This window comes from Typopeltis vanoorti, chromosome 8 (genome assembly GCF_054136105.1).
Source record: "Typopeltis vanoorti isolate ZY-2024b chromosome 8, IOZ_Tvanoo_1.0, whole genome shotgun sequence".
Lineage (NCBI taxonomy): Eukaryota > Metazoa > Arthropoda > Arachnida > Uropygi > Thelyphonidae > Typopeltis > Typopeltis vanoorti.
Window position 1 is genome coordinate 48302169 of NC_143556.1, and position 26517 is coordinate 48328685.

Sequence of the window (26517 nt, forward strand, 5' to 3'; positions counted from 1 at the left end):
GTAAAAGGGGAACAATTTTATACTCTATAATTAGGATAATATTTGGTATTTGATGCTAACTATGCATTTCTATATGAAAGGTGTGCTCTTCTGGTTGGGCATATAGACAGTACTTCTTCTTCTCTCTCTCTCTCTCTCTCTCTCGACATGAATGTCAGGGAAGATCTTTAGGAAATAAGAGAATTTTATAACTGGTCTGAAATTACTACCATGCTTATTTTAGATCTGCAAATGACTTTTAACGTTCATTATTTAGTTTATATTACATACTTTTCGCTCTCTCTAACACTGGGTCCGCTCACATTAATAACATTCAGTAGGTTTACAAACTTGTGAGGTGGGAGTCGCATTAGAAAATACTTTTTTATAGATTTTTTGCTTCTCTTATACAATGAGCAATATACATATTGTAGGTATGTTCACAGAAAAGAAAATTCCATGTCCGTTTTTTATATATACATTTATGCCCAATTCCTTCTGGTTTTTTAAACATCCCTTCTTTAAACTGTAATTTGTGAATTTCAGTAATTATAAATATAAAGTTAGTTAACAAATATTCCATCCCTATTTCATTTTATAACATAATAAATTTGGATGTTTTTCCCTAAAAAGATTAATTCATAATGATACAACATGACAGAAATGTTTTCTTTCATCAATGGAAGAAATCAACATCGTTTCCAGATCTTTTGCAGGTAAGAAGTGATACAATGCAACAATTTATGGCTAAACGTTTTTATAGATTTTATATAGATTTTAAATAGATTCTATATTACACTGACCAAAGTATACTTGTATCCAAAAGCTAAGGACTTCTATACGAAAATATTTTCACGGCTGCAGCTGGTTCGAAAATTTTAGAGAAAAAAAAAAATTAATGTGTACCGCTTTCTGCTCGAAAACGTCAGTTTTACAAATTGCCACATTGATTCGTCTGAATTTGCAGTTGAAATCTTCAGAAATTCTTTCTTAGTTTTGGACACCGGTGTGTGTAAGTCAAGATGCAAGAAGAGTTAAGAGTGCAAGAATTCAACGGGTTCCTTTAGTTAAATTTTATTTCGAAAATTTCCCTCAGTTTCTGTTTTTTGCTTTCTCTTTCCATGCATACCATTCATCCCAAATATCGTTTTATTTTTAACCAATCTTTTAAATATAAAAAAAAGATAATATACACTTGGTTTATTGGGGAAGGATTATTAACTCCTATTCTCAATCATCTACTTCACATTAAAAGATTCTATACAATGACTGGGTACTGATGATTCTTAAGTAGCAGGATAATTGGATTGAAATATGTCTTCATGTTATTATTCTTATTTTTTTTCTTCTTCTTCTCTTCTTCTTCTTCTTCTTATTATTATTATTATCATAAATTTAATAGTAAAGATCTATTACTACCAGTATTTTTTAGATATAAGTTGTTAGATTTCGGACATTTCATCATAAAAATATAAATCATGATCGTTTTTAATTATTAATTTTTATTTTAATTATTATCACTTTTTACTTAGAGAACTCTCTTCGAATGTTTTTTAACGCGCTGCTTTAGGCTGCTATTGAAATCAATAGATATTACTAAAATGAGGTGACGATATCATGTCATGAATTATGCTGCCTCACTCACGATACATGACACATAATTAGAATTAAGATCGATGAGGGGAAGCTCCCTCTGGCGCCAGCAGACAGATGTAAATATTCAGTTTTCGCTCAAAATTATTTTTAGTGTTAATTTGAATATCCTGTTGCGTGACGAATGCTAAGAAACTTTTTTGGCGAGTTTCCACTTCTGATTTCTATTCTCTCCCTCTCCCAGCAATTTTTCCATTGCGAAATTAAACCAAAAATAATGAATACTCGTACATGAACCAGTCGACTATGTTCGAAACGAAGGTAGCCGTGTTACCTAGTGTAGATGGCGATATAGGCGATATGTTCAATAATTGATAAAAAATTAAATTATCAATTAAAATGTAGCAATATTGTTGCATTTTTGTTACAACTGCAATCGACAGTTCTGCATTTATGCTGCATTCACGAATAATAGTAATTTCATTAATCGTTCAAGTAATTCGGTGGGATTTAAACATTGGGTACGGAAATGGAATTACTAGTGTAGAAATAGCCTACCTACATTAAATTTAAATTATGTCACAACTAAATATTTTAAGGTTAAAAAGATATTTTAAAAAGTTTTTTTCTTTTATTATTTTATTTTTATTTTTTATTTTATTTTATTTTTATTTTATTTTTCTTACGTGAAACACTCAGTAGTTGGGTAGTATCTTTCTCTGTGAGTCTCACATTCAGTTGTATTATCCTTTTAATAAATAGGAACTATCAAATCAACGACCTTCGTGACCAATATTTTCAATTTATGCAGTGAAATGTATGCAGTGAAATACTTCGATATTTGAGTCTTCCTGGTCGAATACTTCCACTTTATCTGCTTTTCCACATTTCATAGGTGTCCAGAAAGGAATGTCTCACTATTCTAGACATTCTTGAAAACAAACTTGAGGAGTTGTTGCCATAGTGATTTTGATATTACAATTTCAAAATGACAAAACCACTAACATATGCGTTTTAATATTGTGCAATATTCTAAAAATATCCGTAGGTTATAATTTAATTTTGCGTTTGCATTATTGCCTGAACTACACTCTTGTAATAGTGCAACAATGAGAAATTGAAACTTTCAAGAAAGAAAGATAAACTTAATATCCAAGAAGATATTACTTACTAAGTCATTTTCATGAAATAAGTAAAATAGGTACTGTTGAACAAGTAACATTATATATAGAATCGTTGAAACACTTTACAGCTAGTCTAGTCATCGAGAGATACCCAGGTACATACAAAAAGCAATACCTTTTCCTTTAATTTCGTTGTTGATGAAATATGAAATGATAAGAAATTGCTTTCATTTTATACCTCATGTACTAAATATACATCGTGTAAAACGAGAAGTTAAAACGATTCTTCTGAGACGAAAAAAATTATTGAGATACTATAAAATATATGTAATGTTTAATATATGAAATATTACACATAAGACGGTGTTTCTTCTTTAAGCTCACAGTTCATTTTGTTGCAGTATTCATTTAGGCAGTCCAGTATAATAATAAAATGTCGGATTATACGGTGTGCGCCACGAGTATACGACAATGTTGGTGAATGGTAGATACATTTATAATGAGCAATAAACCAATGTCTTTCACTAATATGCAGTTTTGTTGATGTGCTTTTCATTGCCTTCACCGCATGTATAAAGGAAGAGTATTTTAAGAGAGAAGTAGGTTTATTCTAGGATTATAGTTTAACTGAGATATTCTTGTTTGCTATCTCGCTACTGAAAGGATCTTTTCATCTTTCTGTTAATAATTTGCATGTTAAAAACGAAATCTTTGTTCATTACGAAAAAGTGTTTTTATCAAATGGTTTCCAGTTTCAGATATCAACATATTTTCGTTGATTTAACGGATATTCAACACATACGCGGAAGGAGAAGTAGATCTTTTATGTTGTACGTCCTTGACATCTTTTGTGAATGTCATTATCCGTACATTCAAGTAGAGTAAACTCTTTATTAGAAACACATATAAAAGTAAGACTGGTAGAATAGTGTTAGAGTTAGTCAAGTATTCTCTGCCATTGTAATTCTCTTGCTACTTGACAACTAAAAGGAATTCAAACAAGAGGCAATCTGTGATTCTCTAAGAAGTGTTTATCAATAACTTCCAATTTAGTCCGAATTATTGTTAAGAGAATGTGGAGGACAAAGTTGTTTAAAAGTGTAAAGCTTGTTGCAAAATGCTTTCTGTGTAGTTAATTAACAAAAAGCAACTATCAGGGTCTATTGGTTTGCTCTCAATTAGCAGAATTAAATATGTCGAAAAGGTGTTGCGTCATTGTAACGAAAAGTTCTAATCAAAGAACTTGAAGTTATGCCTCCACAGCAAATGTTTCTCAGAAATCCAGGAAGTCTTTTGAATAACATCAATTATATTTGTTCTTGAGCTGCAGGCATAAATCATTACTGCAATTATGTATTATTAAGATCGAAGGAAACTTTCGAATTGAGATGGAACTAATGCAGCAGCTATAAAACCAAAAAGATTAGTTAATTGTGTGGGTTTTCTAGTTGTTTCTGTAACGGAATTGCAAGTTTTTAAAACAAGTAATGGCTTCTTCGCTCTTAAGACTGAGAATGGAAGCTTCTGAATCTACTACTAAAATGTTGTTTCTGCCGCTTTCCTATATGACCAGCTAACTGACCAATAGTTGAAAAGTTCTAATATGATTCCTTGGTCCGAGAAGGCTTTCGACCGTCTTTCCAATTGAAGCGCAAATATCACTCTTCATAGATTTTTTTTTTTTTTTTTGAAATCTGAATGCAACTCCTGTTTGTCTCTCACTATTGCGAAAGTGGGTATTTTTCGTACCTTGGTAGATCATAAGAGATACGAATCTAACAATTAGTGAAACTGCGCGCTTGTTTCATAAGATCGATATCGCTGAGTTTCAGGATTAACATTTGGAGGTTCTTTAGAAAAGAACCGCAGGATGGTCTTTAGAACTTTGGATGCCTCAAACATGAATTTATTATTATTATTATTATTATTATTATTATTATTATTATTCAGATCAGATACCCACGGTTCTCAACAAACTACCAAGTAATTTAAAACACATAGACAACTACAGCACATTAAAACAGAACTCTGGAAAATATTACCAACAAAGTTAATATAGCATTAACACTTATATACACATTACGTATCACCAGCATCCAATGCCTACATTCCATCTATAAACAGTAACAACAACATAAATAGTGAAGGTTAATCTCACTCTCTTCATAAAAGCTAACACTAGCTTCGAAGTAGGTAGATTAAAACAGCCTCACTTATCCACACGTAATCCTCATAATCAAAGACTGCAAATTATGTAACAAAAAAACAGTCAGTACGGTGTATAATAATAATCAAGTTATAGATATCAAAAAGTATATGAATTTGTATCCAAATAAAAAATTATTGAAAAGAAACAACGTGCCTTAAACTGCGTGCAGTTTAATGCAAAGAGCATCAAGTGTAATATCCATTAATTGTAAATATGTAAATACTCTGTACGATGAAAATAGAAAAATTGTTATTTTATACGTAATAGGTAAACATGTCTGTAATAATCATATGTACGTAATTTTTCTGACATATTATCATATTATTATTATTATTATTATTAGAAACAATAAAACACAGCTTTGCCTGCGACCCTAAATCCCTCAAACAATTGGCAAACAAATTTAATCAGCACTTCGTGAACTCTGTCCAAAAGCAACAAGAAACAACCTTTCCTCACACAAACGAACATTCTCCACTAGGTCCACAAGCAACCCAGTCGATGTGGTTCCCCACAGTAATAAAAGAAGAACTATCACTGGCAATTCAACAAATTAACTCTAACAAAGGACCGGGGATAGACGGAATCAGACCAAAAGACATCAAGAAACACTCAACCAACCTACTTCCAGTTATACAAAAACTGTTAAATAAAATCTTCGAAATGGGACACATACCTAAAACACTGAAGACTGCATTAATCACACCCATACACAAACAGGGAAAAAGAAACATTATAAGTAATTACAGACCCATCGCCACGCTGTCTGTAATCAACCAAATCATGGAACGCATCGTGCATCAGAAACTCTCCACATACGTTGAAAAATTTCATATCATACCCAAAACACAATATGGCTTTCAAAAAAATAAAGGAACGGCAACACTCCTGGAAGATTTCATAGATCTAATAAACGCTGCATTGGATAAAAACAGAATAACATTAGTGTTATTCATTGACCTAACAAAAGCATTTGACACACTAACACACAAAACCTTGTTAACGAAACTAACCCATATAGGAATTGGAGGTCGTCTACTCCAGTGGTTTAAAGCATACAATAAAAAACAGAAAGCACACCACTCGTATAGGATCAGCATACAGCAAAGAGGTACATATAACCTGTGGAGTACCACAAGGAGCTGTCCTATCTCCCATTCTATTTAATATATACACACACGACATAATCCAACTCCCCCTAAAAAGTAAAATCTTCCAGTACGCAGACGACACGGCCATAGTATCCATTCACAACAATGCAAATATCGCTTACACAAATATGCAACACGACATCAATCAAATCACTAACTGGTTAACTGAAAACGGCATATATATAAACCCAGGGAAAACAAAGCTAATGGTATTCAAAAACCCCCAAACCCTGCCCATAGAAACTAAATATCTCACTATCCAACATTCATCCTCCTATACACAAAGCGTAGAGCGTAAAATCACAACCATCACACAGGTGAAAACAACACGCTATCTTGGACTTCACTTCGATGCTGATCAAAGTTGGAATAGCCATACAAACTACCTACATACCAAGCTTAGGATAATAGCAAGCAAACTATACAGATTAAAAGATATTGCCCCAACCCACATAAAAATGCTAATCTATAAAGCATTATGTGAAAACATTTTAAGATACGAAATCACATCATACGCATTCTGCGCAGACTATAGATTGAACAGGCTACAATGGTTGCAAGATAAAATGGTAAAACTGATATTTTGGGAACAACCCACTCTTATGCAGGAAGCACGGACAAAACACAAAATATTTAAGGTGAAACACTTATGCCACTACACAGTCATGTTAAAACACTACTACAGCCCAACATATAGAGTAACCAGAACAACATATCAAATAACAAGACCACAGTCAACAAACTACATAACATATAAATACAACAATCGCTACGGCAAAGCCACCCGAAACTTCTACGTACCTGACATGATAAACAAACTGCCGTTCGACAACAGAAACCTAGGAACATACAGAGAGCTGAAACAGGCACTATATAAATATTATATTATAATAATATTATATTATAATATTATAAATATAAATATTATTTATATTTATTTATATAAATATAAATAATATTTATATAAATAAATATTATTTATTTATATAAATATTATATAAATAAATGAAAATTAGAGCAATTCCTGTTTCTCTCTCCCTCCCCCACACGCACACACACGCAAACCCCTTCTCAAAAACCATCGCTACAAGAACACAAAGAAACAAACACACCATGTCTAAATCCAACCCTATTTGCACAAAAAAAGGAGAAAAAAAAAGTTAAACTGTAATAGCAGTTGAAGTCTTCCAAGCACGTACCATCAGACAGTGAAATCAATACCTGGCTTGTGACCATTACAGGAACACAACCATGAAACCACCACCATCTATCATCTATTATCTTCCTCAGATAAGCTTCGAGGAAGAAAATTATTAACTTGCAAGTATCTGTTAATCACAATTGTAACATGTTATAAATATTATATATATATAATTATTACAGCATCGATGTATGCAATTTATCTGAGACAAAAAAAATAATAATAAAAATATAAATAATAATAATAAATAAATAAATAAATTCTTCTTCTTATTATTATTATTATTAATATGTATATTCTATATTCAAAAATTCTGTATAACCTTTATTGTAAATAAAGTCACTCAATATGTTAAAACAAAATTATTATTATTATTATTATTATTATTATTATTATTATTATTATTATTATTATTATTATTATTATTATTATACTCAGAACTACAGACCAATAGCTACATTACCAGTCATCTCAAAAATTCTAGAAAAAATAACACACACCAGACTACAGAACTATTTACAGAAGTACAATATCATCTCACAAAACCAATACTGCTTTCAGAAAACAAAAAGCACCATTACTTTATTAGAAGACATCGCCGATACAATAAACAAAGCTCTCGACAAAAACATGCACGCCGTCCTTATACTGCTTTACCTAACCAAAGCATTTGACACACTTGAACATGACATACTACTCACCAAACTATACTCAATAGGTATAAGAGGAACACTGCATACATGGTTCAAGAACTACCTCTCAAACAGAACACAAGTAACAAAAATAGGTACATGTCACAGTCGGAGTATACAAGTAAAACAGGGTGTACCTCAAGGTGCCATGTTATCACCCACTCTATTCTACATATACATTAACGATGTTCATAACATATCCACAAGAAGTCAAATATTTCAATACGCAGACGACACGGCACTACTAGCAATCCACACAGACATTAACACATCTCTCTGCAAAGCACAACAAGACCTAAACGAAATCACAACATACTTCCACCAAAACGCAATTCTAATCAACGTCATCAAAACAGAGATGTTGATATTACACAACCCAAGAATCATATGCCCTGCATCACTATCGATACATTGTCACACATACCGCTGCATTAACAACAAAAATACCTGCCAATGTTCCGAAATCAAACCTGTAACACACGCAAAATACCTCGGTCTGTATATAGATTCCCACCTTAAATGGACAAAACATATAGAATACCTACACACCAAACTCCGGATCATCGCAGCAAAACCCTTCCATGTTAAAAACATTATTCCACCCAACATAAAAAAACTCCTATAACACGGTATCTGCGAATCCCTACTCAGATACGGAATACGTCTATGCAAATACATCAAACAGCCACCTAACAAAATTAGAAACATTACACAGGAAAATCGTGTCAACAGTGATCTGGACACCTTACACGCAACAACCAATATCCGACAAGCACATGACGATACACAGAATTCTGAGCATTAAAAACCTGAAACACTACATGACATTAACAAGGAATTACTTCAACATACCTATCGAAACAACAGAGACACATATCGTATAACACGACCTACAACAACCCTCTACATCCCCACACCCTTCAACAACTCATACGGTTCTTTTGTGAGATCACATCAGATACCCACGCAACTCAACAACCTACCAAGAAAGTTAAAACACGTAGATAACTACAGAACATTAAAAAACGAACTCTGGAAAATATAGCAACAAAGTTAAGAAACCATTAACACTAATATAAACATCACAAATCACTAACATCCAATGCCTACATTCCATACATAAAAAGTAACAACACAAATAGTGAAGGCTAAATCCCACTCTCTTCATAAAAGCTAACCCAAGCTTCGAAGTAGGTGGGATTAACTTGCCTCACTCATCTACAAGTAATCCTTGTAAGCAAATGCAGAAATTTGTATGTATAATCACTCTTTCTGAAACTTAAAAAAAAAAAAATCTGCATATTGTATTGAATCTTTGTAATGTACAGAAAATATGTCTCATGTATATATACGTAAATACTATGTATGATAAATCTTCTCAGTGTGAAAAAAAATACTATTATTATTATTAATATTATATATTAGTCATTCATTATACAGAAAATTCTGTACAATCTTAATTGTTAATATTCGAAGAACATGTGTTGTAAATACATAATATAGAGGCAAAAATTTAAATTTTTAATTGAAATCCAATGTAGAAAATTAATCATATATGCAGCACTTAGTGCTGAATTTTTTAAACATTATAAGTTAGAATGTCACTCACGATGATCATTGTATATGTGTAAATATTTTAGAAATCAATAAAAATTATATATTGAAAAAAAAATTATCCATTATTCAAAAATTCCGTGTAATCTTCATAGAAGGACACGTGTTGAAAATATAAATACAAAAAAGTATTATTATCAAAATTTTAATTGAAAAGCAATGTATAAAATTAATCACATATGCAGCACTTAGTGCTGAATTTTGTTAAACAAGTTGGAATATCACTAAAGATGATTATTGTAATTGTGAAAATATTTCAGAAATCAATAAAAAATTATTATTGAAAATTTGTTATTATTAAGTGACACATCCAGGTAGTCCAAAGACATACTGTGGGAGGTCTTCTACTCTACAGCTCCCTGTCTGTACCACTCAATCCGCCAACTAAATCTACCGCCCACTGCTTGTATTTCACATGGATGTTTGTACATACACAAATATCCATGTCAACAGTGGGATTCAAACGCGGTGTCTTTTGGTTGGAGACCGGATACGCTAACCACTCGGCCAACCAGACCTGCGTTATAATTACATACTTGGAAATATTTGAAGAAGGGTCTCAAAATTCCAGATATTTCAGACTGGATATATGGGGCTAAAATTTTGCTTGATTCGCCTTGTAAAAATAGCAAAAGCAACTACAGCTACGAGATTTGTATGTTATCTCTATCGATAGTGTATATTCTGTGGCAGATCTATATTTTAGAGGATGAAAAATAATGTGTTTCGAAGAAAACTTAATATCAGATATCATTTTATATTTTTCGTCATTTCATATGTTAAGTTTTTTTTCTGATGGTTTTAGGTAGGTTATTTCCCCAATCCTTCCCTTGCCACTTGCGTGACTTTTTTTCCAATAGTTCGTCCATTTATTTATGAATTGTATCCTGTTTTCGTATATTCTCCAAATCAACATTCGGATTTCTGTGTTTTTTCCCTTTGTGCCTTGTTTGTTTGCTTTAGCCGTAAATCTAGCAGGGTCATCTCGTTAGATAGTAATGATCAAATAAAATAATAAATCATTTGTAATCTTTCTTCATTTTCCCAAAGAGAGAGGAGAGGAACTTCTTTAGTTCTAACTAGATTTTGAAAATCTGTGAGCAGTCATTATTTGTCACCAGCAGATAAGACAACGACTATCTGATTAGATTTATGGCATTGGGGAGAAAGTACAAATCACAACTATCGTCATTTCGTGATCCTCAATGCTTACTATTCTTATTATCGTCTGTAATACTATGAGCCATCTGATGGGTTGTTTGAGTTGAAGGGACAGAATGCGAATAATTTGGAGGATTAAAAACATGCCTACTTAGCTATTTCACAGATCGAATTCCACAGGAATGGGTAGAAAAATGCCTCGAAAGGCTATAATTTATCAATGAACCTTCTCTATTGACTGTTATTCCAACTGACCATTTTTCAACTTCTCTTAATCGTTGACGTTTTCACAAAAGGATTATAGTGCAATGTTTTGTATATATACAAGTAGCTTGCTGTGCCATTTTTATAGTTTAAATTATTTCTTGCTCCTTTTGTTTTTTATATCTAATCGTGTTTATATGCTTTGCGAACGGATTGTAAATTTAAAAAATAATGATAAAGTGTTCGTAAATTATCTGTTTTATACGCACTGTTTTTCTCTGTTTCACAAGTTAAAATGCTACGTATGCAGTGATTGCATAAACACTATCGACACCGAGCACCCAAAGAGAAAACGTGGAAATGAAGGCATACCTAAGAACCACATACACATCATTCCTCTTTTATACGTATATCCATTTTAATATACCCCATTTTCTTACTGTTAGTGTATAAACATTTGCCTTTGCATTCGTTCTGAAAATTTTCAATTTGAACCTCCTGAACCATTATATATACACACTGTACACTCGTGTATAATTAGATTTTTTACATTAGAACGGGTTACCATATAGTGATCTATAACTGCAGACATAGGATGTTATAATGATCACCTGTCTAATAACTGCCCGCCTGCCTAGTTCCTTTATCAATAATTTCACCAGGCGTCAAATTAAGATTGACAGTTATTCTTATATGCAATAATGGTTTAAGAGTGGAGTGAGATTAACAGGAAAATTTTTCCTGGTTGTTGGATGTTAATTCAATCTAGCATTCTCTAAATTTTTCTCTTAATTTTTTAACTCTAATTCCACAAGAGAACATTTAGAGAAGCACGGGAATTGTTCCCTTTGCATTTTTGATCTCTGTGAAAAACCTGTTCATAACCTACCATAGCGAAATGCGTCGTAAGATTTATTAGGGAGAACCCAATCACTTCTGACCAAGAAATAAAGTTCTGCATCCATAAACAATAGACCTTATACATCAAATATTGATATGAGTAATCCTCGGGAAGCTGAGTGCAGTTTCTTTGTCAGCTTACAGAACAGAGATCACCAAGGGATACGAAAGAAAGAATGACCGCATTTATTGGAAAAGAAAACCTCCTCCGATGTATGCGAACGGTTGACGAATGTTTTCTTTCTGGATGATTAAGGGCAACAGTAAGAAGTAATAAAAAATAGAAGACAAGATGTTTAATGCAAAAAATGCAATTACCTTCGCATATGCAACACTTTTTCTGTTGAACAATAGAAATAGTATTCAGAATATTTGGTTATTTATTCTCTCCGACACGACTTATATTTATTTAAATATTTTCATTTAAACATTAATTAAGATCTTAGTTCTTTCAATGCAAAAATCAGTTCTTGAGTAAATATATTCTCAATGAGTCTAGATTATCTTTGTTTTCTAAAAGGGATTAATTTTACAATTTAAGGAAGTCAAACGTTGGACTCATTTGGAACCCTGTATAATAACTGGGCTCTAAAAGAATTGAAAAAATAAATTTATTCAATCTAACTGCATTCAAATTGTATTATGGCATTCGTTGACTTTCTACAGATAAAATAATATGTTACGCTTTTATAATATTTTCAACGTAGAACATGAAGCACTTACGAAATTGAAGTTTTATATATTATGAAGTCATAATTCTATAATATATTTATTCCGTTGCTGCAGATTATGTTGCTTTTTATACAGTATATACTTAAAATTCTCGACATTCAAGTGACACAAGAGACTCTTGGTTGATATTTAAAAAAAAATCCTCTATCGTCAAAAAAAAAAAGAAAAAAAAGTGATCTGTAACCCAATATCAAACGGTCTGTATGTCTTTCTCATTGGTATCTAAATTGAGAGTATCCAAATTAAATTAAGAGCAGAGCTGCAATTTAAGAACACTTCGAGATATTTATTTAGTAGATAAAAGAAAAATTTAAATATAAATAAAAATGCCAATACCTTTTCCAAAGAATTTTATACTCATTTTATTTTTTTAAAATAACATTAGCATTACGGATGCAAATATAGTGCTCTGATAAAGTAAGAGAATAGAGTTTTGTCAGATTAATACAACTCTAAATTATTACAATACAACAGAGCAGTAAGTGTCGATGTAGATCTGTGGAATTTGCTTTCTCGGCACTTGCGTACAATAGACCATTATACTGTAGGTACAATTGTAGTCGTGAAATAAATGAAGTCAGCAGAGGCATCTCATATTCAAGCAACTAATTAAAATAAATTGCAAATCAATAATAAAAACTGAGTTCTCACTTATTAATACTGGTAGTGGTCTGAAAATTGAAATATGTCATATTTTTGCTGTCTTTGCATTAATCCCTTTAAAGAAGTTGATTCGATTTATACAAAGTTTTCTTTTCTGTAATAGCAAATTATGATTTTCAGTTTTATGTTTTTAGATTACAAGAAAAGTGAGAATAATCTAGTTTATTATGTTTAAATTTTCTTTTTTTTCCTGTCCCAGATAAAGGAATAGAAACATGGTATCGGATATTCCAGATAGAGAAGGAATTTATTAATGGTTTAGGGACTAAACCGTTTCAAAATTATGTGACACATCCCAAATTATACGAGTACCGCTTTCAATGTGATGCTGTTATCTCGAGCAAAACATACTTAAAGTATGTTTCGGTTCAGCAGTAAAATGTTTTATATATACAACAAGTAATTTGGTGTTGTAATTTCTTTCACAGAAAGGCTACTTAAAATTTCAGATAAAACAGAGAAATAAATTTATGTGCAAAGTGTTAGCTCTTTTTTAATGGTCAACTTTTATTATCTTTTATTTTTTTTATTTCCTTGTGTATTATTCATTTATTTTATTCAGACAGATTGCATTAGGTACGGTTGTTAGCATGATTTATTGTGTATTCGTCATATCATACTTCACATTTAGTGAAATGTTTTGTGATATTTATTTTGTTTTGTATTTTATTTTTCGATATACTTAGATAATAGCAATTTCACACCATCTCAATAGACGTTCAGTGAAAAAAAAAAGTTCATTTTAGTTAGATGTTTCACGAATTATATTTTAAACAGCGCGTATAAAATATCTTCCTCACGAAAATATTAAATAGGAAATTACATTTGTATCAATAATACTTAAGGATATCAATTACATATGGTGCTTTCGATTTTAAAATATGATTTTAGAGACGTTTTCTTCAGCTTTCCTAGGGGCGCTTTGTGAAACATTTATACTATTTGGTGCATCAGTCGTTAATGGATTAAAAACACCAAGAAAGAATCGGCTTACCGAAAATCGGCTACACGTGTTTTAAAGAATTCAATCACATTAATTAAAAGTTATTAAGTTATTAAAGCTTTTCCAAAACACCAGTCAATCCAGTAGAGTTAATAGCCTGTTTCCGGTAGTATTTATCATAAAAAATAAAAATCGATTACTAGAACCTAAAATATGAATTAATTATTCATCAATTAAATAAATTAGTACAAAGAATTTAGGCTGTAATTAACTACTACTGTTATTTTGTTTTGTGAATAAATATGTATGCACAACTTAATGAAATCTGTAGATAATCTGCACGTAATCCTCATAATCAAAGACTGCAAATTATATAATAAGAGAGTCGGTACGATATATAATAATAATGAAGATATATATATATATATATATATATATATAATATTAAAAATACCAAGTTATTTTAAATATAAACCTGGTTTTTTACTCCATTTCCCAAGTAAGCAAACAGACAAGTCAGTGAAGTTTGCGCCTGAAAGTGTTGCAAGTCTAGCTGACCCTGCACGTAGTGCAGGGTCAGCTAGACCAAGACAACTCGTGGTAAAGGTAGAATAAGCTCTGATCACTGTTCTTAATATTTACCCTTAATGCAAAGCACATCTCCTGGAGGAGATGTATGATGCTATGTATTAAAGGCAAGGGGCCACTAGCCAGACCGATTACGACCTTTATTGAGGTAGAATGGGAGTTCATGTCTCTCATCATTGGCCTTTGGAGAATAAAGCATGCTGAGGATCAGCAGACAGTAAAAGAGGAGTATGATATAAGATAGAGTAGGATAGTAGGAGGTAAAAAAGAGGCCTCAGTCAACCTGTTTAGCCTTATTGGCTAATTGGTCTGTAACATATAATCTCAATTTACCTGTTCAGAAAAAGGTTAAACATAGACTTTTGTCTATAGTTCACATATTATTTTTTCTAAAGTAATGATTTACTCCAGTATGAATGGAGGTTCTTTTTATGTTACTAGATATAATATCCTTATTTTTATTCCAGGTAAATAATTTTTTTTTTTTTTTTTAAAAAACAAGATGTAAATAATAGGACTTATTTAAATATTTATTTTAAATCTAAAATAACAGGACTTAAGGTCCGGTAAGTAGGAATGAATAGGAACCTACTGAGGAACTTGTATACCTGGTACCACTGGGACTTAGAATGGGGAAGAGACTGGCCCGGGAGATGCCGCTCACGAGGAGCGGCACCGCCTCGCAGTAAGCCTTCGCCGCCCGGGTTCTCAGCTCTCCCCCCCTTGTTTGGAGTAAAGAAACCGTGCCAGCGAAAGCTTTGTGGCTAGGGGAGACAGAGTGGTTATTCTTTTTCCTGGGGTGGGGGGGATGGTGGTTTTTTTGGGTTCTAAAGAGATATACAGGGCTTGATGCGTCCCTGTATAAGAAAGCATATTGTCGGTGGTTTGCAGTATTGATTCACAAATTTAAAGTCTCCTAGTAAGTGCCTTTCTTGTGCAAGAAATTTGGGTAAGTAGAAAAAGAAACCTTTTCTTATTCTTGCATACATTAAATTTGCGTCTCGTACCTGGGATTTTTTCCGTACTTTCCAGATGTGATATTTTAGTACATTGATTAGGAAGATTGCGAACTTTTGGGTTTTTTGGACTGGTGGCGGGAATTGTAGTCGTACGACCTCTTCTACTGTCAGCATGGGGATTCCCAATGCTGTGCTGAGTCTCCACCAGATGCGTTGGGCTGGTGGGCAAAAATAAAAGAAGTGATCCACCGTTTCTCCAGGCTAGATCCCGATGAAAAGGCTGTCCCCAGCTATTTTTGATGTTTCTGAAGAGAATTTCATTATTTGTACTAAGATTGGGTGTATCACGCCTGGAAAGTTGGAAGAAATCCCAGTATACTGCTTTGGGTTTGTGTGTGAGGATTGCTATTCCTCTGTCTCTGAGTGTTGTGATCGATTTCACTACTGTACGGTACCACTTGGGCACCCCCCTTGCGCGGGGTCCAGCATAGTCCGTGATCCCAAAGAGGGGGAGGAAAAGTGCTATAAAATATCTAATTAGTAGGCCAGAAATGTGGTTGGAGTTTAAGGCCTTCCGTATGGTTTTGAACGTGTTTGCTTGTAGCAAGCTTTTGTGATCGGGCAGAGCATAACCCCCTTCTTCCTGTTTGAGTTGTAGGTATTCTTTCTTTACTTCGCGTTTTCTCCCATTCCAGAAGAAATCCAGGAGTTCTTTTGATAACTTATTTTCTTGTGCTAGTGTGATGCCTGTGATATTGACAGTGTGCATCAGCATTGGGGTGACGATTGTTTTTATTACTGTCGCTCTGCCATAAAAGGAGAAGAAGGTTGGTTTGAACAGCCTTATCCTTTCCCTGCTTGTCTCCTGCAATTTTTGGATTGGTAGTGCTAGGGTGTCTGAAAAGGGCACGCCTAGTATAGTTAGGGGCTGTGTCTGTAGCGTTAAACCGTAGGGAAGTCCAGTGCTATGGAAATTTCCGAAACTTTTGATTTTGGTTTTTTGTGCGTTAACGCGAAGACCACTGACTATGCTGAATTTTTGCAGCGTGTGCAGATAGATATAGACGGACTCAGAGTCTCTGAGTGTAGCCACTGCATCGTCCGCATATGCCACTATTTTGCATTGTCTGGAGCCTTGGGGCAGTGGAATACCGTTAATTGCGGGGGTGTTATCAATTCTTTTGATTAGGGGTTCTAATACTAGGGAGAAGAGGAGGGGGCTTAGCGGGCAGCCTTGCCTAACCCCTCTCTTTATGCGGATTGGTTCTGTTAGAAACCCATTAATAGATAGTTGGGTCGTGGCTTCCGCATACATGTTTTTAATTGTACGCCGAAGTCTCGGGCCCACGCCTGTTTTTTGTAGGATGTTCTGCAAGTACCTGTGGTTGATGCTGTCAAACGCTTTCTCCAGGTCGGTGGAGAGAAGTGCCAGGGGGTATTTTTTCTCTTTGGCCAGTTTGATCAAGTCTCTTAACAAAAAGAGATTGAATTCCATAGATCTACCAGGGATCCCGTAGACCTGTGAGCTTGTTATTATTTTTTCGATACCGCCCTTAAGGCGCGTGCAGATAATTTTTGCAAAAATCTTGTAGTCTACGTTGGTTAGGGAGATTGGACGCCAGTTATTCGACAAAGTCCGATCTCAGTCTTTCTTGGGGATAAAGATGGTGTGGCTTTTAACGAATTCCTCGGGGATGTTTCCCGAAGTGAGGAATTCGTTAAAGATGTTTATTAACGCTGCCAATGCAAATTCCCAGATAGATCTATAGAATTCTATCCCCAGTCCGTCTGGCCCTGGGGTCTTCTTTGTTTTCATCATTCTGCACGTGGCCTTTAATTCGGCTGCAGTTATCGGCCTGTCCTGCAGGGCACTAAGATGATCGGGAAAACGTGTTGCGTCCCACTCACTGAAGTCATCCGTGCCCTGCCGGTCAGAGAAGATACCGATATACTGCTGATGAAAGTGACGGAGTATTTCGTTGGTTGAGCATAAAATCTGGCCCTTCTCCTCGATCTGGTGAATCGTTTTCTCATCATTAGCCGCCACCCGTTGTTGGTTGTAGAATGCGGCGGAAGGTGTTTCCAAATTTCTGAGATAGAGTCTCGTTCGAAAATCGAGGTCTTCGACTCTACTCTGCCGCTCTTGCTGCAGCTCTATTTCTACTTGCCTGATAAGATGTCCGCAGGGAACTCCGCTCCGTTCGTTTGTCCGGTACCAGCCGAGTTCCCTGTAGAGATCCCTCAGCCGTTTGCGTTGTTGGAAGGCCCTTTCGCGCCCGCATTTTTGGAACAGTTCCCTAGCCTGCCACTTGAAGCTCAGCCAGTTTTCCCAGTCCCAGTTGGTGTTTGTCCATCTCTCACAGAGGTTCTGCAGCTGGTCGCTAAAAAGACTGGGAAAGGTGGGAGGAAGCCTCCAAGGCCCTCTGGCTGTTTCCATAACCTCTGGGAGCGTGATTTTGAGTATGACCATTTTGTGGTCGGTTGTCATGTTGTGCACTGCAGTGTGACGTATCCTCTGAACATATTGTTCCAAGTTTTGGGACACGTACATCCTGTCTAGTCTTGTCGCTATCTGGCCGCGGCACCACGTAGTTTCTACTTTGGAGGGGTTATTCCGCCTCCAGATATCGACGAGATCAAAATTAATACAGCATCGTTTTAAAGCGTCAATGCCGCCAGTTCCGTTGTTTGGATTCCCACCGATTTTGTCTAGACGTGTGTCTTCCACACAGTTCCAGTCTCCTGCAACTATTAGGTGTTCTGCTCCCAGGAGATAGTTTTCAAGGGCAGAGAAGAGACCAGTTCTGTGGTATGGATTGTTCGGGGCGTAAACTGCAGCCAGTCGGATGGTATGGCCACCGTACTTCCAGTCCACCGTTACTAGGCGTCCTGTGGCGTCTTTTTGGACGTTGAAGAACCCCCCCCGCGATTGGGGGCGAATTCGTATCCCCACCCCTCGCGAGTGAGCGTCCCCGAAGCACCAGTAGCTGGTGACCGGATAGCTTCTCGAGAAGTTCTCCACGTCCCAGTGCTTATGGAAATGGGTTTCTTGTATCAGGAGGATATTAATTTTGTGTGTTAACATTAGCCTCCAGACAGCGCTTTGCGCAAAGGGGTTGCGTAGTCCGTTAGTGTTTAAAGTTGCGATTTTAACTTCCATGGTGGTGTTAGAATGAGTGGGGGATGTTATCTGGTGTTTGTTTTATGAAGGCCGGTTCTGGTTCCTCGTCGGAGCTGGTTGCACTTTAAGCATTCGAGACAATGACGAGCCTGTCTGTAGAGTCCCTGTCTTCGTCAGAGTCCATTTCGTGGACTTGGGGTTGTGCCAATTGATCCATTACTGGTGGTAGGCTCTCTAACATTGTAACGTCATTGTCGAGGGGCTTTGCGCCTATTGTTCGACGTTGACCTGTGGTCTCTGTTTCGTCCTCCGATGACATCATGCTGCTTTGTTTCGCTTTTTTCTTTTCCTGTGATTCCGTTTCTCTTGCGCGCTTTGTTGGGGCGCTGGGTGTGACCTCTTCCTCTTTCCTGCAAGCTTCATGGTTTGCCACATTGATGCTGGTGATGTTCTGTGTGTGGCGGCTTGCCTTGGGCATCTTTGGGGTTTTCGTTTCCGTTGCTGTTTCCTTTTCAGCCTGTTGGCCGAACTCCGGAAAATCGCTCCTTGATATTTTCTCAGGGTTCCCGATGGGCGTTGCCCTAATCGGTGTTATTGTCCCTCCTGTTGCTTCTGAGTGTGTCTTCTTCGGACATGTGTCCAATTTGTGGGTCAGAGCCCCACACTTAATACAGGGTTCTGTACAGCTTTCTATTTTATGCTTTGACGATTTGCAATTTCTGCATTGTATTCGAGGGCAATCTGCCCCAAGGTGTTCCTCCGAATTACATCTAAAGCACCTTTTTTTCACACCTGGGTAGTTCACCATTACCCTCGTTCCTCCCAAAAAAACAAAATTGGGGACTTCTTTTTTCATGTCAATCTGGATTTCAACGTCTCCTGTTTTCCATCCTTTATAGTCGGCGTGCTCAAGTGCTTTTATCTCATGGATTCCCCCCCATTGACTGAAGAATTTCTTGTCTTCCGGTTCATTCTCTAGGTATTCTAGTGGAAACCTGGTTATTTTTAGCGTTTTGCGTAGGCTCCCTACTAGAAACGGTCTGATTGTTTGCCCACAACAAATGAAACCCTCTAATAATTTCTTTTTTGTTTGTTCGCTTTTGACCACTATTTGGAATCTATTGTTCCCATAAGGTATAAAACCGTATATATTTTCAGCCCCTACTGTTTCGATTAGAGCTCTCGCTAACGCCCGCTGATCTACGGGCTTCGTGAGCTCGATACCGAGCGTTCTAGTTCTAGGCAAAAAATGCGACATAGTTACCGAAATTCCTGACTACTGGGTGTAGAAAGGGGATGTAAGGGAGGGCAAAATCGAGGAACGTTGGGCGTTCCTCGCCGCAAACAAAGCGATACCAGAATAGACGGATAAAACAGGCAATAAAAAGAAAAAAAAAGATCTTACCTTCATTTCATGGGACAAGCTTGCAAAAATCCTACCAGAATACATCGGCTCTACACCCACCATCCGCAAAAAAGAAGAAATAGATGAAGCAGTAAACAATCTAACACACCAAATCAAAAAAGCATTAGAAGCAGTCACCAAAACCGCATCCAACCACCCAACCAGATGGCTCCCAGAAAACATCATGGAACTCATCAGAACAAAAAACAAAGCCAGGAAAAGATACCACAACACAAGAGCCCCACAGGACAAGAAAATACTGAACAACTTGACCAACCAAGTCAGAAAAGCACTTCAAAACCACAGGAATCAAGAGTGGGAAAATAAACTCTCATCACTTAACCCAGAAGATCACACAATATGGAAATTTTTGAAGACCCTGCGCACCAAACGCAACCCATTACCCCCCATGCAGACCGCACATGGAACTGCACTGACTGATACAGAAAAAGCAGGAGCAATAGCAGACAACCTAGAAAAGCAATGCAGGCCATCATATGACAACATAAACATCCCCCACATTTATAAAATCCACCAGCAGGTCAAGCGTACATTAAGCCTGACCACAGACAACCCAGGCAGCATCACCCCCACTACCCCAATGGAAATAACCAACATCATAAAACATCTAAATAACAAAAAAGCTCCAGGTCCTGATGGAATCACAAACAGAATCATTAAACTGCTTCCTCGAAAGGCTATTGTGCACCTAGTTAACATAACCAATGCAATACTGAGGATACAACACTTCCCTACTGCATGGAAAGCTGCAGACATCATACCAATTAAAAAGCCAGGAAACAATCCACAACTCCCTCAAAGCTACCGTCCCATCAGCCTTCTATCCAACTTAGGAAAGATTGCTGAAAAAATCATCCTCTCAAGACTACAAGAAGAATCAGACAAACTAGGAATAATACCAAACGAACAATTTGGCTTCCGCCGTGAACACAGCACAGTGCAACAAATACACCGACTGGTGGAGCACATCACACAAGGTTACAACTGGAACCTGCACACAGCTGCAGTGTTCCTGGATGTTGCAAAGGCCTTCGACAAGGTATGGCATCAAGGACTACTCTACAAACTCATACAGGCCAACATACCAACAAACCTCATCAAACTAATAAAATCCTACCTCACTGACAGATCCATGCAGGTAAAAATAAGTGGCACCATCTCAACTAGGCGCAAAATCCTGGCAGGTGTTCCACAGGGTTCCCTGCTGGCCCCCCTACTCTTCACAATATATGTGGCCGACATCCCGCAGAACCCAAGGACCACCATCACAGCCCTATACGCGGACGACACAGCCATAATGACAAGATCTCTCCGCCCACACCTGGCGATCAGTCGTTTACAGGAAACTATCACAACACTAGAGAAATGGTTCTCGGACTGGAGGATACAAGTAAACCCCCACAAAAGCACAGCTATACTATTCACCAGACGCAAAGCCCTCATCCAAGACGACATTCATCTCCTAGGAAAAAAGATACCTTGGCAGACTGAAGCCAGATACCTAGGAGTACAGCTGGACCATAAACTAAATTTCAACAGCCACATCAAACTCATAGGCACAAAGACGTCCAGAGCCATAGCCCAGCTCTACCCCCTGATCAACCGCAACAGCAAACTGAATACACGCAACAAGCTGCTACTGTACCAGATGGTAATACGACCAGTTATCACATATGCATCCCCTACATGGAGTCACACATCCAAATCCAACATCCTGAAACTACAGAGGATACAAAAGAAGTGCCTGCGGATGATCCTGAATGCCCCATGGTTCGTCAGAAACACGCAGATCCATAGAGAAACCAGAACCCCAGACATCCATTCCCTCCTTCAGGACCAAGCCAAAAAATTCTTCAGCAAAGCACACTCTCATCCTAACCCACTGGTCAGACAGGCTTCCAGTTACAGTGAACATGACATTCACAAACATAAAAGACCCAAGGCAATCCTGCTCTCAGCAGAACAGAGCTAACCCAATAGTTCATAAAGTGCGAGCATAAGGCTCACAAACCCCCACTCCCCCATCAAGCTTCTCGACACAGACAAATGGGAAAACAAAAAGCATTTTATGCTTCACCCAGCAAATCAGTAACGTTGTTGTTGTTGTTGTTACCAAAGCTGGAGTACTACTGTGGAATCTGAGCATGGAGCTCTCTTTTCGGGCCGTTGAAACTGGATCTTCTTGAGAGGTAGACGTCTGCCTTCGGCCGGAGCTTTCTCGGGGGTCCTCGAGAACAGTCTCTGGAATCCGCTGCGTTCTGTCGATGTCGACATTGAGGTCTCATCAGTGGGAGCCAGGCTAAGAAATACTTCGTTTTAAGTAATACAGAGCTTATAAATATTTTACCAACACAAGTTACCATAAGGTGCTTTGACCTTATTAAATAAAAATCTCAAGATGAGAGATAGATGTAGAAAGTTTTTTTACCTTGGGTATAATATATGTTAAAGATACCAAGTTATTTTAAATATAAACCAGGTTTTTTAATTTAAAAAAATTTTAAATATTTTTAAAACATTTAAAATAACTTGGCATCTTTAACATATATTATACCTAAGGTAAAAAACTTTCTACTAATATAAAATATATAATACTTCAAATATATATATTTGACTGATATGCACGACTTCAACATTATTTCTGATTAAATCTAATGCATTTCATTAAATCTTCATTTAGTTCTTATATAAACAATAGATGAATGTGTTAATACCCCTATACATTTTACAGTGGATTTGATTTCCCTTTTCCTCGATTTTCATTGCATATGATATTATATAAACGTTCTATTAAATGTATGAAAGAGAAACACTTCACAATAACTTTATACAAAAAATAGAAGGCTTTAAGTACTAAATTTTACAATAAGTGAAGGTAAGGGTACAAGTGTCTCTAATTGAAACAATTTTTTTAAAAAAATTATTAACTAAGAGAATTTTATGTGATGCTTGAATAACTGCCTATTCGAGATGTGTCTGTTTTTTTTTTCCTTGCAGATTATTCTGTTCTGCAACAATTTAGACTTAGTAGGATTAAAAATAATAATAATTACAATTTATTTCAGCCTAAACGTTATTTTTTCCCTTGGAGTAGAGCAAACTTATGCCGTGTACTTTACTCTCCTTAGATTAGAATCACCTCCAGATGTTAAAATGTTTTTTTTTTCCTCAAATAACCATTAATGACTTTGTTGACTGCAAAATCCGCGAGCGCCGTTTGTAGTTCTTTCTAAGAGTATTTCTTTGGCCACTTTGGGGACAATCTGGAACTTATCGCTTCACAATCCCTTTTTTTTCAGCTTTGTAATCAGTAATGTAGATCTAGAAAATGTCACTTTCAATTAAAAGGAAAGTGTGTCTAAAAGAAAAGACAGTGATAATTTTGAAAGTAAACATGATTAATTATCTGGATAGAACAAGGTGATGTCTCCAAGAAAACAGAATTCAATTCTCTGTTTTAATGCAAAGTTTACAAAGATATTCATCTTTTAAAAACTGAATGTGTTTCAACTCTCTAATTGACAGTTTGACGAAGTCCATGAAATAATTTTATAATTATGGCATTTTTCTTGAGAAAGACAGAGGAGATGTTGTTATACTTCACAAATCTCGAAAAAAGAAGTAAATTCTGAAAAAGGCAGCAAATGTAAAGTCCACAAAGTACTCAAACAACAAAAAATTCATATCTTTATCAAGTTTGCATACCATAGCTGAACGTTCACAAACATTTTCTCATTCCTCCCTCACTCATCTTGTTTCCGACATTCTGCATTAGGTTTCATCCCAATAAGTAATTTTTTCAGGCTCCTGATGCCAAATGAATTCAAGTGTAAGACGTTCCTCTTATACAGTTTTTTGTGTCATCAAACACACTCCACACATCTAAAAACTCGCATCTATTTCTTGTACACAGCTTACTCATGGAATTATTTGCTATCATTGCCCTGCTTAACTCACTACTATCGTATTGCAAATGTAGCAAACTGTAGGTTTGCTACCCAACAAACTGTTGGGTAGCAAACCTACAGTTTTTAATGTCTCTCTCTCTCTCATACATTTCTTTCTCGCTTCTTCTAATACAGTGTTTCTCAAAGTGTGGTACACGTACCCTCGTAGGTACGCGGAAGGTCTTCACGGGGTACGTGGCAATTTTCAGCTATGCATCATGAGCACATGGAATGATTATTAAGAAAAAAAATTATTTTAAACATATATATTTCTCAATAAATTATATATTATTTATGAATTCTCCTATTTAAATTGCCAGTTGCTATCGCCACGATGTTCACGTACTGGCGATAGTAACTCGCTCCATATGGTAAACAACACGCTTTCCCCCACAGCGTCACTCTGCTGATGATGCAAGAAAAACAAGTAGTTTTATTATATCGCTGAATAGGGTACAGAGACATTTGCAATCTGTGTAATATATTTCTCAACAAATAGTGCAATTAGAGACAACTGGGATAGAAACGGCACTAACCAATGAATCACATGTCCCATCCAACAGGAACTATGCTATTTAGACTCAAGCAATATGTCTCGTAGTGAACGTGTTGAAACTAAGAAATATATAGCGAATGTTTCAGATATTATGGAATTATATATTTTGGCTACAATCACAAAATAATTTCCTGAATTAACGGATAAAACACTAAAGTTAATTTTTCCATTTCCAAGTTCATGTCTGTACGAAGCTGGATTTTCGGCACTTATAGATATTAAGACGAAGAAGAGGAACCGCATTATAGATGTCGAACCGCATCTGAAATTGAAATTAACAACTATAGAGCCAACGTTTGCTGAAATTTTATCCCACCATAAGCAATTTCACTCCTCTCATTGAGGATAAATTATTTAAATTAAGTAAAAATGTGTAGTATCTTTATAAATTTTATTCTGATAAAAAAATAAATCATATTTTTTGTTTACATGAACATGTAAATTGAAATAAAATACACATTTACAATGAAATATACTTTATTTATTTATTTATTATTTTGATAATGGGATACTTGGTAATAATGAAAACTTAAGAAGGGGTACGCGGATATCTGAAGTTTGAGAAACACTGTTCTAATACATCTTTCATATACTCTTTTTACTATATTTGTTGTTGCTTAAATTATTAGTTTTACAAAAGCATCATCTCCTTGAATTTTTTTTCCTGTTGTTAGATTACTTTTGTCATATCTCTAATTTTTTTCCCGGAAACTAGAAGTCATGACTCGCTCGGCAAATGCAAATTTTATCACCATAGCATATCCCTTTTTTTTTTAGATTTTAATTCACTTGTCTTGTTATTATTAATATTATGATTACCAAGCTCAATGCTTTCCTATCTCTTGTTCTGATCCTTTTTCGTATCCTGTCTAAATAAGTTTCGATAAACAATGAATGTTTATCGAAATTCTCTGGTCGATTTTATAATAATTTCTTTTAATCAGGATATTTTCAATGTTGGATTATCCTCAGAATATATTATGAGCATCATTGCAGCAACGCTTCTGCCCCACGAGATCTCCTCAGCAGTAACAACATCAACTTGTGCTTTAGACATGCGCTACTGTGACGAGTTTTCGGCGCCATTCTTTAGAGTAGTGAAAACTAATATTATTTCTAAAATTATGTTATTAAATACTGTAGTACAATATATACGCTAATACCTACAATAATATAAAAAAATACTCCAGTTTGTGTAGGAAAACACCGAATAAATAAAAAAAAAAAAGTCACCGATCTTTCAGAAGCTTCCTAACTGCGAATCTATTCAGCAGATAACCTCGAACCTAATTTTATTGTTATCTATTTTAAATTATTGCAGTATACAATTCCTCAGGGGCTCACTTTAGTAAGTACGGGCGTGCCAAATCTGGGGTACCTGAGGCTGAACCATGCCTTCCTTCATGTAATATACATCTGTTATATTATCTGTAGACTGGTCCATCCTCTTCCTTCCTTGCTTCTTTCTTCTCTTATTGCTCCTTACCCTTAATGCTAATAGAGTACTCGAGGGCTCGGGGTGAATTTTCCTATTTTGCTGTGTCATTTCATCTTATGCACTATTGTGAGGCACCAACTAGTCTGGCCAGCATGGTGCTATAAGTCCAAATACCTCCCCATGAGGACAATGCAAATGATGAATAAAATAGGAAAATTACATACTGACTCGTCCGTCTCCCAGCATAAAAAGGGACGCATCCTGGACTTAGGCAGAGGATTTTATTGAAAAATATGCTACAGTCTCCACTAACTAC